Below are 12575 nucleotides of genomic sequence, written 5' to 3' on the forward strand. Positions count from 1 at the left end.
TGTGTTGCTCACTGAATTATACAGCCCTATCTGTTGCAGCTGGACCTTGGTAATTGTTATTACTGTGCCAGCCAGGCCCTTCCTAACTATCTATACTGGGACACCTACCTATGCCTACCTAACTACTGGGGCACCTACTTACCTATACGGGGACACCTACTTACCTACCTATACTAGGGGACCTACCTACGCCTACCTACCTATACTGGGTCTCCTACCTATGCCTAGCTAATTACTGGGACACCTACCTATGCCTACCTACCTATACTGGGACTCCTACCTATGCCTACCTACCTATACTGGGACTCCTACCTATGCCTAGCTAACTACTGGGACACCTACCTATGCCTGCCTACATACAAGAAGATAATAAGGTTGTTGCTTCATTGTGGACAGACCAAATTTGATCAGCTGGACAGTCACTGTTGTTCTATCATTGAGCTATCACAGCCCGGCGACCATATGGGCTTGAAAACCGCCACGGCCTACACTCTCACCGTGGTGCGCACCAGTCCAGCATGGCCGTCACTACGCAAACAGCTGTTTGCGGTGCGTTACACAGTGAGTTTGGTGCGTCAGTGTGAAGCAGAACGCTAATTACACTCCCTGATTGATGTATACACATGCAAGATGTTTTTAAGCACTTTAGACCTGCAATTTAGCATTCAATGTCATTTCTGCCCTTAAAACGCTGCTTTGCGTCACATCCAGATTTTTCCCCGGGACTTTGGGCATGTATCCCACTCCGCCATGCCCCCCTCCAGGTGTTAGACCCCTTGAAACATCTTTTCCATCACTTTTGTGGCCGGCATAATTTTTTCTATTTTTCAAAGTTCGCATCCCCATTGAAGTCTATTGCGGTTCGCAAACTTTTCGGCAAACCGAACCTTCCCCGAAGGTTCGCGAACCGAAAATCGGAGGTTCGTGACATCTCTAGTTACATGTACTGTAACTTCAGGTACCCTTTAAAGATAGTCTGAAGCTAGCAAAAAATACTCTTTTTTTTTTTTGTTCAGAATCTTCTTCAGGACTATCGCCCAAGGTGAATCGCCGCATCCCCGCGGCCATCCGAGGTCTCTATCCCCCCTGAAATCCCCCAGACAGAATCCTCCGTTACTTCCTGGAGGAGGCAGAGCTTTCGACTGTAGCCCTGCCTCCAGTCCGTTCAATCAGCCTCTCCCGCCCCTCTTTTTGAAAGAAGACTGAGAGGGGCGGGGAAAGGCAGCGATCAGCGGTGATTGAATGGACTGGAGGCAGAGCTACAGCCCAAAGCTCTGCCTTCCCGTGCAGCAAAATCTGCGACTTTGAAAGTCGTAGGATTTTGCCCGGGTTTTGGGGGGGATGGAGATCTTAGAGGGACGCGGGGATGCGGTGAATCATCTTGGGCGATACTCCTGAAGAGGATTCTGAAAAAAAAGTATTTTTGCTCGCTTCAGAGTCTCTTTAAAGTGGGATAAAACTCTGACATAACATTCAATACAAATTTTTTTTCCTACTTTTTATTACCCATACAGTTATCATATTTGTTTTCGTGCACAAGTAATATTGTCTGTAAACAAATTACAAATTCCGAAAGTACAGATTATCTGCTCTGAAAGTTTCCAATGCAATTCTTTCATAGCTGCTGTATTTATATGTTAAAATCTATCTAGTGATCACTTGTCAGCTCTTTGGCCTAGTGCACACCGGAGCGTTTCCGCTGCGGTTTGCGATCTGCTTGCGGGTGCGGATCCACTAGGGTAATGTATTTCAATGGGCTGGTGCACACCAGAGCGGGAGGCGTTTTGCAGAAACGCATACTCCCGGGCTGCTGCAGATTTTGGATTGCGGATGCGTTTCTGCCTCAATGTTAAGTATAGGAAAACCGCAAACCGCTCTGAAAAACGGCACTTCAGAGCGGTTTGCCAGGCGTTTTTTGTTACAGTAGCTGTTCAGTAACAGCTTTACTGTAACAATACATGAAATCTACTATACCAAAACCGCTACACAAAACCGCAAAACGCTAGCTGAAACGCTGCAGAAAAATAAGAAAAAGCGTTTCAAAATCTGCTAGCATTTTGCGGATCTGCTAGCGGTTTTTGGTGTGCACCAGGCCTTTCTGCTTCTTAGCTCAGTACAGATTTTTTTGGTAGTAGATTTTATGCTGTAAAAATATTTTAGTATTCAAAAAAGAAGAGACTGGGCTGGCAAGCACTTCAGGATAAAAACTGTCACCACTTTATTCACACAATGATTAGCTTCAATGTCACTGCTATGCATCAATCAACTTGTGACAATACACGCTGATCAAAAGACCATACAAGTGTCTCCAACTGTTATCTAAGCAAAGCAGAATGCAAAGCACATGGCATGCAGGGAGCATAGACTTTTTGCAGTGCAGGCTATACTTGCATGACCCTGTGGTGGCAGGTGTAGATCTAGATGGAAGCGCCGGTATTCAGGGACTCTCCAGGGCGACTGCCCTAACAGTCGTTTCGCCCTCGCTATCCATGGGCCTCATCAGAGGGGCAGCGTCGCGCTGCCTGGATCCCGGATGGTATGGTGTCTCCTCCGGCTGTTATGGCAAAATATTTTAGTGCAAAGAGGAAATGCTGAGTTTCGTACCTCTTTAAATGAAATAAAATGAGGTGCTGCATTACTGCTCTGTCTGCCAACAACTATGGAATTATGTATCGTCATGGCAGAAAGAATCCCAGTAATGAATGTAAACCAGGATCAGAGCAGGACAGCGTATTGACTCACCAATCTGAGTTCTGGGACTTTAAAGTACCGACAAAAGCCTATTACTTTTCATGTATTAATCATGTTCTATGGTTGTGTACGTATGCCAATATATGACATAAATTGCCAAGATGCATTAGTAAATCAGACTCCAGTATCCGCCAATAAAGCATCCCCACTTCCCCAGAGAAGAAGCATTGGTAGACTTCATGTGACTTTCACACAATGACATTACGCCTAGCTTGTAACTGTGGAACGTGGTATGAGTTTATGGCACTGATGTAGAAGTAATGACTTGTGACACAGTGCCGGAATATTATGACTGTCTGGGACACAGTCTGGCCGCAGTTCTCAATGGCTTGTCTAATTGGTGTGCTTGCTGATTGATAATAGTGATAATGCAAATTAATTATAGCAGGCTTGTTGCTATTCTACAACTTCAGGCATGACTGCCTAGTTTTTGTTTGCATGTATTTTTTTTTTATCTGAAACATCACTTTGTGCTACATGGTCAGAGGACCCTTCAACAGCTACTTCCTGAAGCACAGACCTATAGATTTGTAGGCTCTCTCAACTTTGTCTGTGCTCCTCCCCCTTGCTCAAAAATATTTAACAAAACAGGAGTTGTACCACTCTTACCTCTCACTGCTGTTATCTTCTTCACCTAGGCTGCGTCAGGTCATATAAATACATTGTTTCTTTCAGACAGGATGTTTAGCTGCTGAAGTTTACTTCCACTCAAAGCAGCATTCTGGCTTTCCCTTATTTTATAACTGTATTTACAGCTTTGCTTAGAGCTGGGCTTTGAAGATAACACTGCTTTCAAATGTTTTTCAAGTTTTGTAAATAGTGAGGAAGGTTTAAAACTTACGGTATCCTTTTTAAGTTTTTCTATGTTTATGCTGTTAAGATTTTGCCTCATTTTCTGCTATAAACAGTTTTGCTTAGATGAGTGAGGAGTGTTAAAACATCTCAGTTGTCACACAGACAGTTGCACAGATCTGTTGAATTTTCACCACTTTTTTCTTTTTTTCCTCGAGTTAAAGAAGACCAGAACTAAGAGGGATATGGAGTTTGAGATATTTATTTCCTTTTAGGCTGCTTTCACAGTGGGACGTTACATGCGCACGTTAGTGTTGATCGGATACCTCATTATCCTATTCGAGTTTGGTCGAATTCGGATAGTAAACTATCCGAATTCACTCGAAGTTCAATATCCGATGTAATCGAATATCCGATTCGACCTCGGATATCCGACGTCACTATCCGAGTCTGTATTCAAGTAAAATATTCGAGCTGGCCTTAAATAGCTTGTAAAACTTGTATTGGAGGTCAATGATGCATGAAACCACCTTTTTTATGAAGAAAAACATCAAGTGATTATGTGGTGATGTGGTAGTTATAAAAAAGGTCTCAAAAATAGTAAATTAACTTCATGAAAAGTGTTTGCATGAGAAGGTGTGTCCAAAATGGTTGTTGTAACAGTCTTAATTTACGTTGTCTTCTTCTTCTTCTTCTTCTTCTTCTTCTTCTTCTTCTTCTTCTTCTTCTTCTTCTTCTTCTTCTTCTTCTTCTTCTTCTATATCTTCTTCTTCTTCTTCTTCTATATCTTCTTCTTCTTCTTCTATATCTTCTTCTTCTTCTTCTTCTTCTTCTTCTTCTTCTTCTTCTTCTCCTTCTTCTTCTTCTTCTTCTTCTTCTTCTTCTTCTTCTTCTTCTTCTTTATCTTCTTCTTCTTCTTCTTCTTCTTCTATATCTTCTTCTTCTTCTTCTTCTATATCTTCTTCTTCTTCTTCTATATCTTCTTATTCTTCTTCTATATCTTCTTATTCTTCTTCTATATCTTCTTATTCTTCTTCTATATCTTCTTATTCTTCTTCTATATCTTCTTATTCTTCTTCTATATCTTCTTATTCTTCTTCTATATCTTCTTCATCTTCTTCTATATCTTCTTCATCTTCTTCATCTTCTTCTATATCTTCTTCTTCTATATCTTCTTCATCTTCTTCTTCTTCCTCTTCTTCTCTATCATTATATTATGTGTCTTGGTTTTCCTTTCTTTTGTAATATTTTTTTTTTTACTTCATTTGTGGAAATATTTTATTTTAATAACACCATAGTTATATTTGTGTTGATGGCATAATAGGTAGGTAGTGGCACATTGCAAGCCACAGCGCCTTTTTTTGTGTACCCTGGCGGTGGTAAAACACAGACATCAGCAGGAGGAGGAAGTAGTTGCAGGCTTGCAGCTATTTGTAGTGTGTGGTAATAGTCGGTCGGTACTCGGTAGGAGAGTGGGTGGGTAGGTGGCAGCAGAAAATAGTTCTTCTTCTGTTCTCCCTGGCAGTGGTAGCAGCACACAGACAGCAGAAGCTCAATGCAGCTACAGGAGGAGGAGTAATGTGTGTCAGGCAGTGTGATGTGACTGACATAATAGGCCCTGGTTCCTAGCGGTGGTACCAGGGCCGTAAATGAACATCATGAGGTTCCAGACAGCGGTCGTGAAGCCCACATTGTGTCCAATACACAATTGGGACAGCACAGTTTTCAACCCGGACACCTCTAAAATAATTACATTTTTTTTAAAATTATTGCAGCTATTGTTGAGCGTAATAGCTGGTGGCGCATGGGCAGCACCACCTTGTAATGTGTTCCCTGGCAGTGGAGAGGAGACACAGACAGCAGGAGGAAATATAACAGCAGGCAGCGTGAGGAGGATAAGTGTGTGGCAGACTGGCATTTGGCAGCAGGCAGGAGGGCGGGCAGCGAGACATAGTAGGCCCTGGTTCCTAGCGGTGGTTCCAGGGCCGTAAATACACAGCATGAGGTTCCAGACAGCGGTCGTGAAGCCCACATTGTGTCCAATACACAATTGGGACAGCACAGTTTTCAACCCGGACACCTCTAAAATAATTACAATTTTTTTTTTTAAATTATTGCAGCTATTGTTGAGCGTAATAGCTGGTGGCGCATGGGCAGCAGCACCTTGTAATGTGTTCCCTGGCAGTGGAGACACAGACAGCAGGATGAAATACAACAGCAGCAGCAGCAGGTGTATGTGTGTGTGGCAGTCGTCACTTCATGTCCCCCTCTTGCCGACAACAGGGGCCATGAATTCGCCTTCCACCCAAGCCTGGTTCATTTTGAGAAACGTCAGTCTGTCCACAGACTTGTGAGACAGACGAGATCTCTTCTCAGTGACGACTCCACCGGCTGCACTGAAGCAACGCTCTGACAGTACGCTGGAAGGGGGGCAGGAGAGCACTTCCAGGGCGTACTGCGCAAGCTCGCTCCAGATCGGCAGGTGCTTGACCCAATACTCCATGGGATCAACAGGGGCCACGCTGTCAAGCCCGCTGAAGGACCCCATGTAGTCAGCCACCATGCGGGTCAAGCGCTGCCTGTGACTGGAGAAGGATGCTGCTGCAGGCACCTCCTCTCTATTCCTTGGCAGCTCTACACTCATGTAGAGCTCTTGGGTCAGAGACAGCAGGTCTGTGGTGCGCGTGCGCTTGCTGCTGGTGAATGCAGGCACCTGCTGCTGCCTCTGTGCTGGCTGCACAGTGGGGGTGGATGTCTGAGGGAAGGCTTCCTCCAAGCGCTCAACAAGGGACAGCTGCAAATCCCAGGCAGGAACTGGCTGAGCTTCCCCTTCAGACGTGGGTCCAGCATCATGCAGATCCAGATGTCTTCCCTCTGCTTCATCTGGATCACCCTTGGGTCCTTGCGCAGGCACCTCAGCATGTGCGCTGCCATTGGGAAGAGTCTGGCCACGGCTGTTGGCACATCATCGGCAGCCCCAGAGTCGACATTGCTGTCCTCCTCTGCCTCCTCCACTTCATCCTCTCTCCACCCCCGCACCAGTCTAGCTGCGCTCTGCTGCTCCCCCTCATCAGCAGCAAGGTCAGGGACCTCCACCAACTCCAAGCCCTCCTCCTCAGAGTTGGCCTGTGAAGCTTCCTGCAGCTCCTGCTGGTCCAAGACTGCCGCTCCCTCTTCCAGCAGTGCATACAGGGCCCTGTCCAGCACACACACCAAGGGGACCCACTTGCACACCATTGCATGGTCCCTGCTGACCATGTTGGTGGCCTGCAGGAAGGGTGCCAGGACTGAGCACACCTGCTGCATGTGCCCCCAGTCCTCCGTGGAGATGATGGACGGGAGGTTGGTGGCGGCACGCCCAGTTGCAGTGAGGGAGGCAACTGTTGCTCGTGCAACGTACTGGCTGACAGCCTGCCTCTGTTCAACCAGATGCTCCAACATCGCCAGGGTGGAGTTCCAGCGAGTTGGAACATCGAGCATGAGCCGGTGCTGTGGCAGGTGCAGCTCCTTCTGCACCTCTTCCAGGCTCGCCACGGCTGCAGGCGAGTGCCGGAAGTGACGCACAACCTTCCTTGCCGCCTCAAGGAGTCGGTCCATCCCCTGGTAGGTCCGCAGGAACTTTTGGACTACCAGGTTCAGGACGTGCGCCAGGCAGGGGATGTGGGTCAGGTCTCCCCTGCTGATGGCAGCAACCAGGTTTGCCCCATTGTCGGACACCACCTCTCCGACTCTGAGGCCTCTGGGGGTCGGCCAATTCCTCTCCTGCTCTCGGAGTTTGGCCAGGACGTGGTTCGCCGTCAGTTTAGTCTTCCCCAGGCTGACCAATTCCAGCAGTGCTTGGCAGTGGCGGGGCTTCACGCTGCTGCTGAGGCGGGGGGTTTGGGCTGGTGTGCCGGAGGATGGAAGCAGATCAGAGGAACCTGCTGCTGTTCCGCTGACCCTGCATGGTGGCACCACCCACTGCGTTGTTGGTGCTGCTGCTCTGACAGTGCCCGATGCTGCTCCCCCCTCCTCACCCCCTTCCACCAAGCTGACCCAATGTGAAGGACAGATAGCGGCCTGTCCCAAACCGGCTGCTCCACGAGTCCATGGTGACGTGGACCCGTTGACCCACCGCGTACTCCAGCCCTCTCCCGACATTGGCCATCACAGAGCGGTGAAGTGCAGGGATGGCCGTGCGTGCAAAATAATGTCGGCTGGGGATTGGCCAATCGGGGGCTGCACACATCAGGAGCGCACGCATGTCGCTCCCCTCTTGCACAAGGGAATAAGGCAAGAGTTGGGAGCACATGGCCCTTGCCAGCAAGCCGTTCAGCTGATGCACGCGACGGCTGCTGGGAGGCAGAACCCTGACCACCCCCTGGAAGGTGTCGCTGAGCAGGGTCTGGCGAGGCCTTTTGCTGGCACGGGAAGCAGTGGAGGGAGCTAAGGAGGCCACTGAGGACTGGCTGCCAGAACAGGCCTCAGTGTCGGCGGCAGGAGTTGCAGAGGGAGGAGGAGCAGTGCGTTGCTGATGCACTCCTGCTGCCGACGGCTTCGCAGTGGTGGTGGGTCTGCTACTGCCACTGCCAGCTTCCTTCAACTTCACGAACTCCTCATGCTCGTGAAAGTGTTTCCCTGCAAGGTGGTTGACCAGAGAGATGGTGCCAAACGCAGAGGGCTCCTTCCCTCTGCTGAGCTGCTTGCGGCACTGGTTGCAGGTGGCATACTTGCACTCCAAATATAGAAGGGTGAAAAAATTCCATATTGGGGAAGTGAAGTTGCCCCTTCGGCTGGAAGGTGCTGCTGCCGCTGGTCTCCCTGTGGTGGTTGGGGGTTTCTTGGTGCGGCTGGTGGTGGCACTGGCAGAACTCGTCTCCTGATCAGCACGCTGTGTGGCCTGCATACCACGCCCACTTGTGATCCTGCCCATGCCTGCGATGCAGATCCTTCTAGCAAGGCCCGCAGACGCATGCTCCTCCTCCTCAGAGCTGATGACATCCCCACTCCCAGGACCTGGCAACCAGTCTTTGTCCTTCAGTGTCATCATCATCCTCCCCCTGTCCTGCTGGAATCCCCCAAACTCCCCTTCTGCATGCATGGGCGGATGGACAGTCACCACTGTCTGACTGTCCAAAGCATCATCCCTCAAAGTGCCCATGAGCATTCCTTCCTCCGCCAATTCTTCCGCAACAGCATTCCATAACCCCACTGCGCTTGGGGATAACAAGGTGCTGAGTGACAGGGTGCTAATGTCGCCCACTGGGGCTGGAGAACTGTACTCCTCCTCCTCCTCCTGCTCCCTAGGCAGTGCTGGTCGGCTGCTGCTGCTCTTGCGAACAGGAGTGGTGGCGGGGGTTGAGGACTTGGTTCCAGAGCTAATGGGGGCCTGCTCATCCACCATCAGTTCCACCACAGCGTCTGCGTCCTTCTCCTCAATAGGACGGCTACGACCTGGCGGTGGGAGGAACATCTTAGCCACACGCTGCTGCTGCTGTGTCTCTGCAGCGTGACTCCCAGCTGTTGGGCGGCTAAGGCGTCCACGGCCAGTGGCTAATGGCGGAATAGCCACTGGTGCAGACGCAGAACTGCGCATGGTGGTGGTGGCATGGCTGCCACGCCCACGACCTCCTCTCTTGGCGATGCCCTTGCTGCCCCTGCCCAAACCGTGGCTGCCAGTGCCAGACATTGTATATTTTTAATATTATACAAATGAAAAAAAAAAACTTATGTATGTAAAGGCGGGTGGGACAAGTGGGGTACTTTAATGGGGTGGGACTGGTGGTGGTGGGTGTGTGAGGTGACGGACAGGTGTACTCTACAGCAGAGATCGGTGTAGCGCTAACGAGAGAGTGCGCATTGCGCACACAAAGACCCTAGCTGACGCTGACTGACAGTGTCCCTATACACAGACTACAGTACAAGTCAGCAAATACACAATAGAAGTAATAGGAAAAATAGGACCGGTGTAGCACTAACGAGAGGGTGCGGACATCACAGATGTGCACTGCGCACACAAAGACCCTAGCTGACGCTGACTGACGGTGTCCCTATACACAGACTACAGTACAAGTCAGCGAATACACAATAGAAGTAATATATAAACAATAGGACGGGTGTAGCACTAACGAGAGGGTGCGGACAGTGCAGACGTGCACTGCGCACACAAAGACCCTAGGTAACGCTGTGACGGACGGTACCTATACACAGACTAGAATACAGTACACTACAGTACTACTAACTAAACAATAGAAGAATCTAGCTAAATAATACAACAGGTGTGACTAGATTACAGAGAGCAGATACAGCAGGACAGGTATAGCAGTAAAGCTGGGCCTTGCTAACTACAAAATAGTACAAATCTATCTAACACAGAAGTATTAGTAGTACAGGAGTAGAGTAGGACAGGTGATAGTTAGTGTTGGGCGAACAGTGTTCGCCACTGTTCGGGTTCTGCAGAACATCACCCTGTTCGGGTGATGTTCGAGTTCGGCCGAACACCTGACGGTGCTCGGCCAAACCGTTCGGCCATATGGCCGAACTAAGAGCGCATGGCCGAACGTTCCCCGAACGTTCGGCTAGCGCTGTGATTGGCCGAACGGGTCACGTGGTTCGGACCCGAACGCGCTCTGATTGGCCGAACTGTCACGTGGTTCGGGTAAATAAATACCCGAACCACGTCATATCTCCGCCATTTGTCTGTGGGTTTAGCTTTGGGTAGGCAGGCAGGGTAGTTCGCGCTCCAGCCACGCTAGCCAGGGTCCCCCCTGTCATTGTGTCACTGCTGGGAACAGTAGTACACCGCTTGCTCAGCCACACTATATAGCATTCTGTTTACTGCCACTCTGTGTACCTCGCTCAGCCACACTATATAGCATTCTGTTTACTGCCACTCTGTGTCTGCTGGGAATAGTAGTACACCGCTTGCTCAGCCACACTATATAGCATTCTGTTTACTGCCACTCTGTGTACCTCGCTCAGCCACACTATATAGCATTCTGTTTACTGTTCTGTGTCTGCTGGGAACAGTAGTACACCGCTCGCTCAGCCAGAGTATATAGCATTGTGTTTACTGCCACTCTGTGTACACCGCTCAGCCAAACTATATACCATTGTTTACTGACACTCTGTGTACACCGCTCAGCCAGACTATATACCATTGTTTACTGACACTCTGTGTACACCGCTCAGCCAGACTATATACCATTGTTTACTGCCACTCTGATTCTGCTGGGAACAGTAGTACACCGCTCGCTCAGCCAGACTATATACCATTGTTTACTGACACTCTGTGTACACCGCTCAGCCAGACTATATACCATTGTTTACTGCCACTCTGATTCTGCTGGGAACAGTAGTACACCGCTCGCTCAGCCAGACTATATACCATTGTTTACTGACACTATATAGCAGACTATATAGCATTGTGTGTACACCGCTCAGCCAGACTATATACCATTGTTTACTGACACTCTGTGTACACCGCTCAGCCAGACTATATACCATTGTTTACTGCCACTCTGATTCTGCTGGGAACAGTAGTACACCGCTCGCTCAGCCAGACTATATACCATTGTTTACTGACACTCTGTGTACACCGCTCAGCCAGACTATATACCATTGTTTACTGCCACTCTGATTCTGCTGGGAACAGTAGTACACCGCTCGCTCAGCCAGACTATATAGCATTGTGTTTACTGCCACTCTGTGTACACCGCTCAGCCACACTATATAGCATTGCGTACTCTGCCAGTCAGTGTGTATATTGCTGGGATCAGTAATACTCCACTCACCGTCAACCACTATATGAGCTCAACATGAGTTCCCCAGAGACCTCCGCTGTGAGCAGCACTCCCAACAACAGCAACAGCCAACGCCCCACGCAAGCTATAACATCCACCCCAGCAGCCAGTGGTCAGCAGCAGCCCTCCCCGGAGGAGAACGTTGTGTCCATCAGTCCGTCGCCAGAGCGATTAATGAGGGCTGCCATTGAGGAGATGATGGGGCCTGATGTGGAGGAGGAGGTCTGGCTCAGGCCAGCATCCCAAGTTAATGTTGAGGACGATGAGGGGTCTGTGTCTGGGGATGTTGGGGTGGCAGAGGTGGTGGGTGGGTCAGACTCAGGAGAAGAGTTGTATGATGAGGATGATGATCGGGACCATCTGTATGTGCCTCAGAGTCCGACCCCGGAAAACATGTTGTATCGTGTGTTTAGGTACTAAAATCTGCGTTCCCTCCCAGTAGTGTTGGGCGAACAGTGTTTGCCACTGTTCGGGTTCTGCAGAACATCACCCTGTTCGGGGTGACTATATAGCAGACTATATAGCATTGTGTTTAATGCCACTCTGTGTACACGGCTCAGCCACACTATATAGCATTGTGTTTACTTCCACTCTGTGTCTGCTGGGAACAGTAGTACACCGCTCACCCGCCACTGTATAGCATTGTGCTCTGTGTCACTGCTGACAATAGTGGTACACCGCTCACCCACCACTGTATAGCATTTCTGTACTGCCACTGTACTGCTGCCAGTCAGCGTGTACTTTAAGGATAAGTGAAATGAGGAAGAAATCCGGTGAAAGAGGGAGGGGCAAGGGAAGAGGTGTTTCCCCTGACGGTTCACGTACAGGCCACAGGGGAGCACCCAAGAAAACCCACTCAATACTGCCCATGTTGTCCAGGACAACAACCCTCACAGATCCAAAAGAACAGGACCAGATAATTACTTGGATGACCTCTCAAGCGTCCAGCAGTGGGTTAAGCAGCACCAGCACATCACGCACGAGGTCCGAGTCCTCAGCCAGTTAAAGTCTGGGCTTTCTTTGAAGACTGCACTGAGGATGTTACCATGGCGATTTGCAAGGTGTGCAAGACCCGCCTGAGCAGGGGGAAAAGTATTAACAACCTCTCCACCACCAGCATGAGCCGCCACATTCTATCCAAACATCCCACTCTGTGGGCAAACGCGGCAGGACAGGGTACCACCAGCAACACTGCCTCCCTTGGGTTCACCAGACTCACCACCAGACCCGCCTCAGCAGCAGCAGTAGCCC

The 12575-nt window shown here is 49.4% G+C and overlaps 1 protein-coding gene across 6 annotated transcripts in view; it reads left to right on the top strand.

Moving 5' to 3' along the window:
* SLC4A10 (solute carrier family 4 member 10) overlaps positions 1-12575 on the top strand; it is a 289049-nt gene that overhangs the window by 97003 nt on the left and 179471 nt on the right. The window lies entirely within an intron of this gene.

The sequence above is a fragment of the Hyperolius riggenbachi genome, chromosome 7 (assembly GCF_040937935.1).
Source record: "Hyperolius riggenbachi isolate aHypRig1 chromosome 7, aHypRig1.pri, whole genome shotgun sequence".
Taxonomy (NCBI): Eukaryota; Metazoa; Chordata; class Amphibia; order Anura; family Hyperoliidae; genus Hyperolius; species Hyperolius riggenbachi.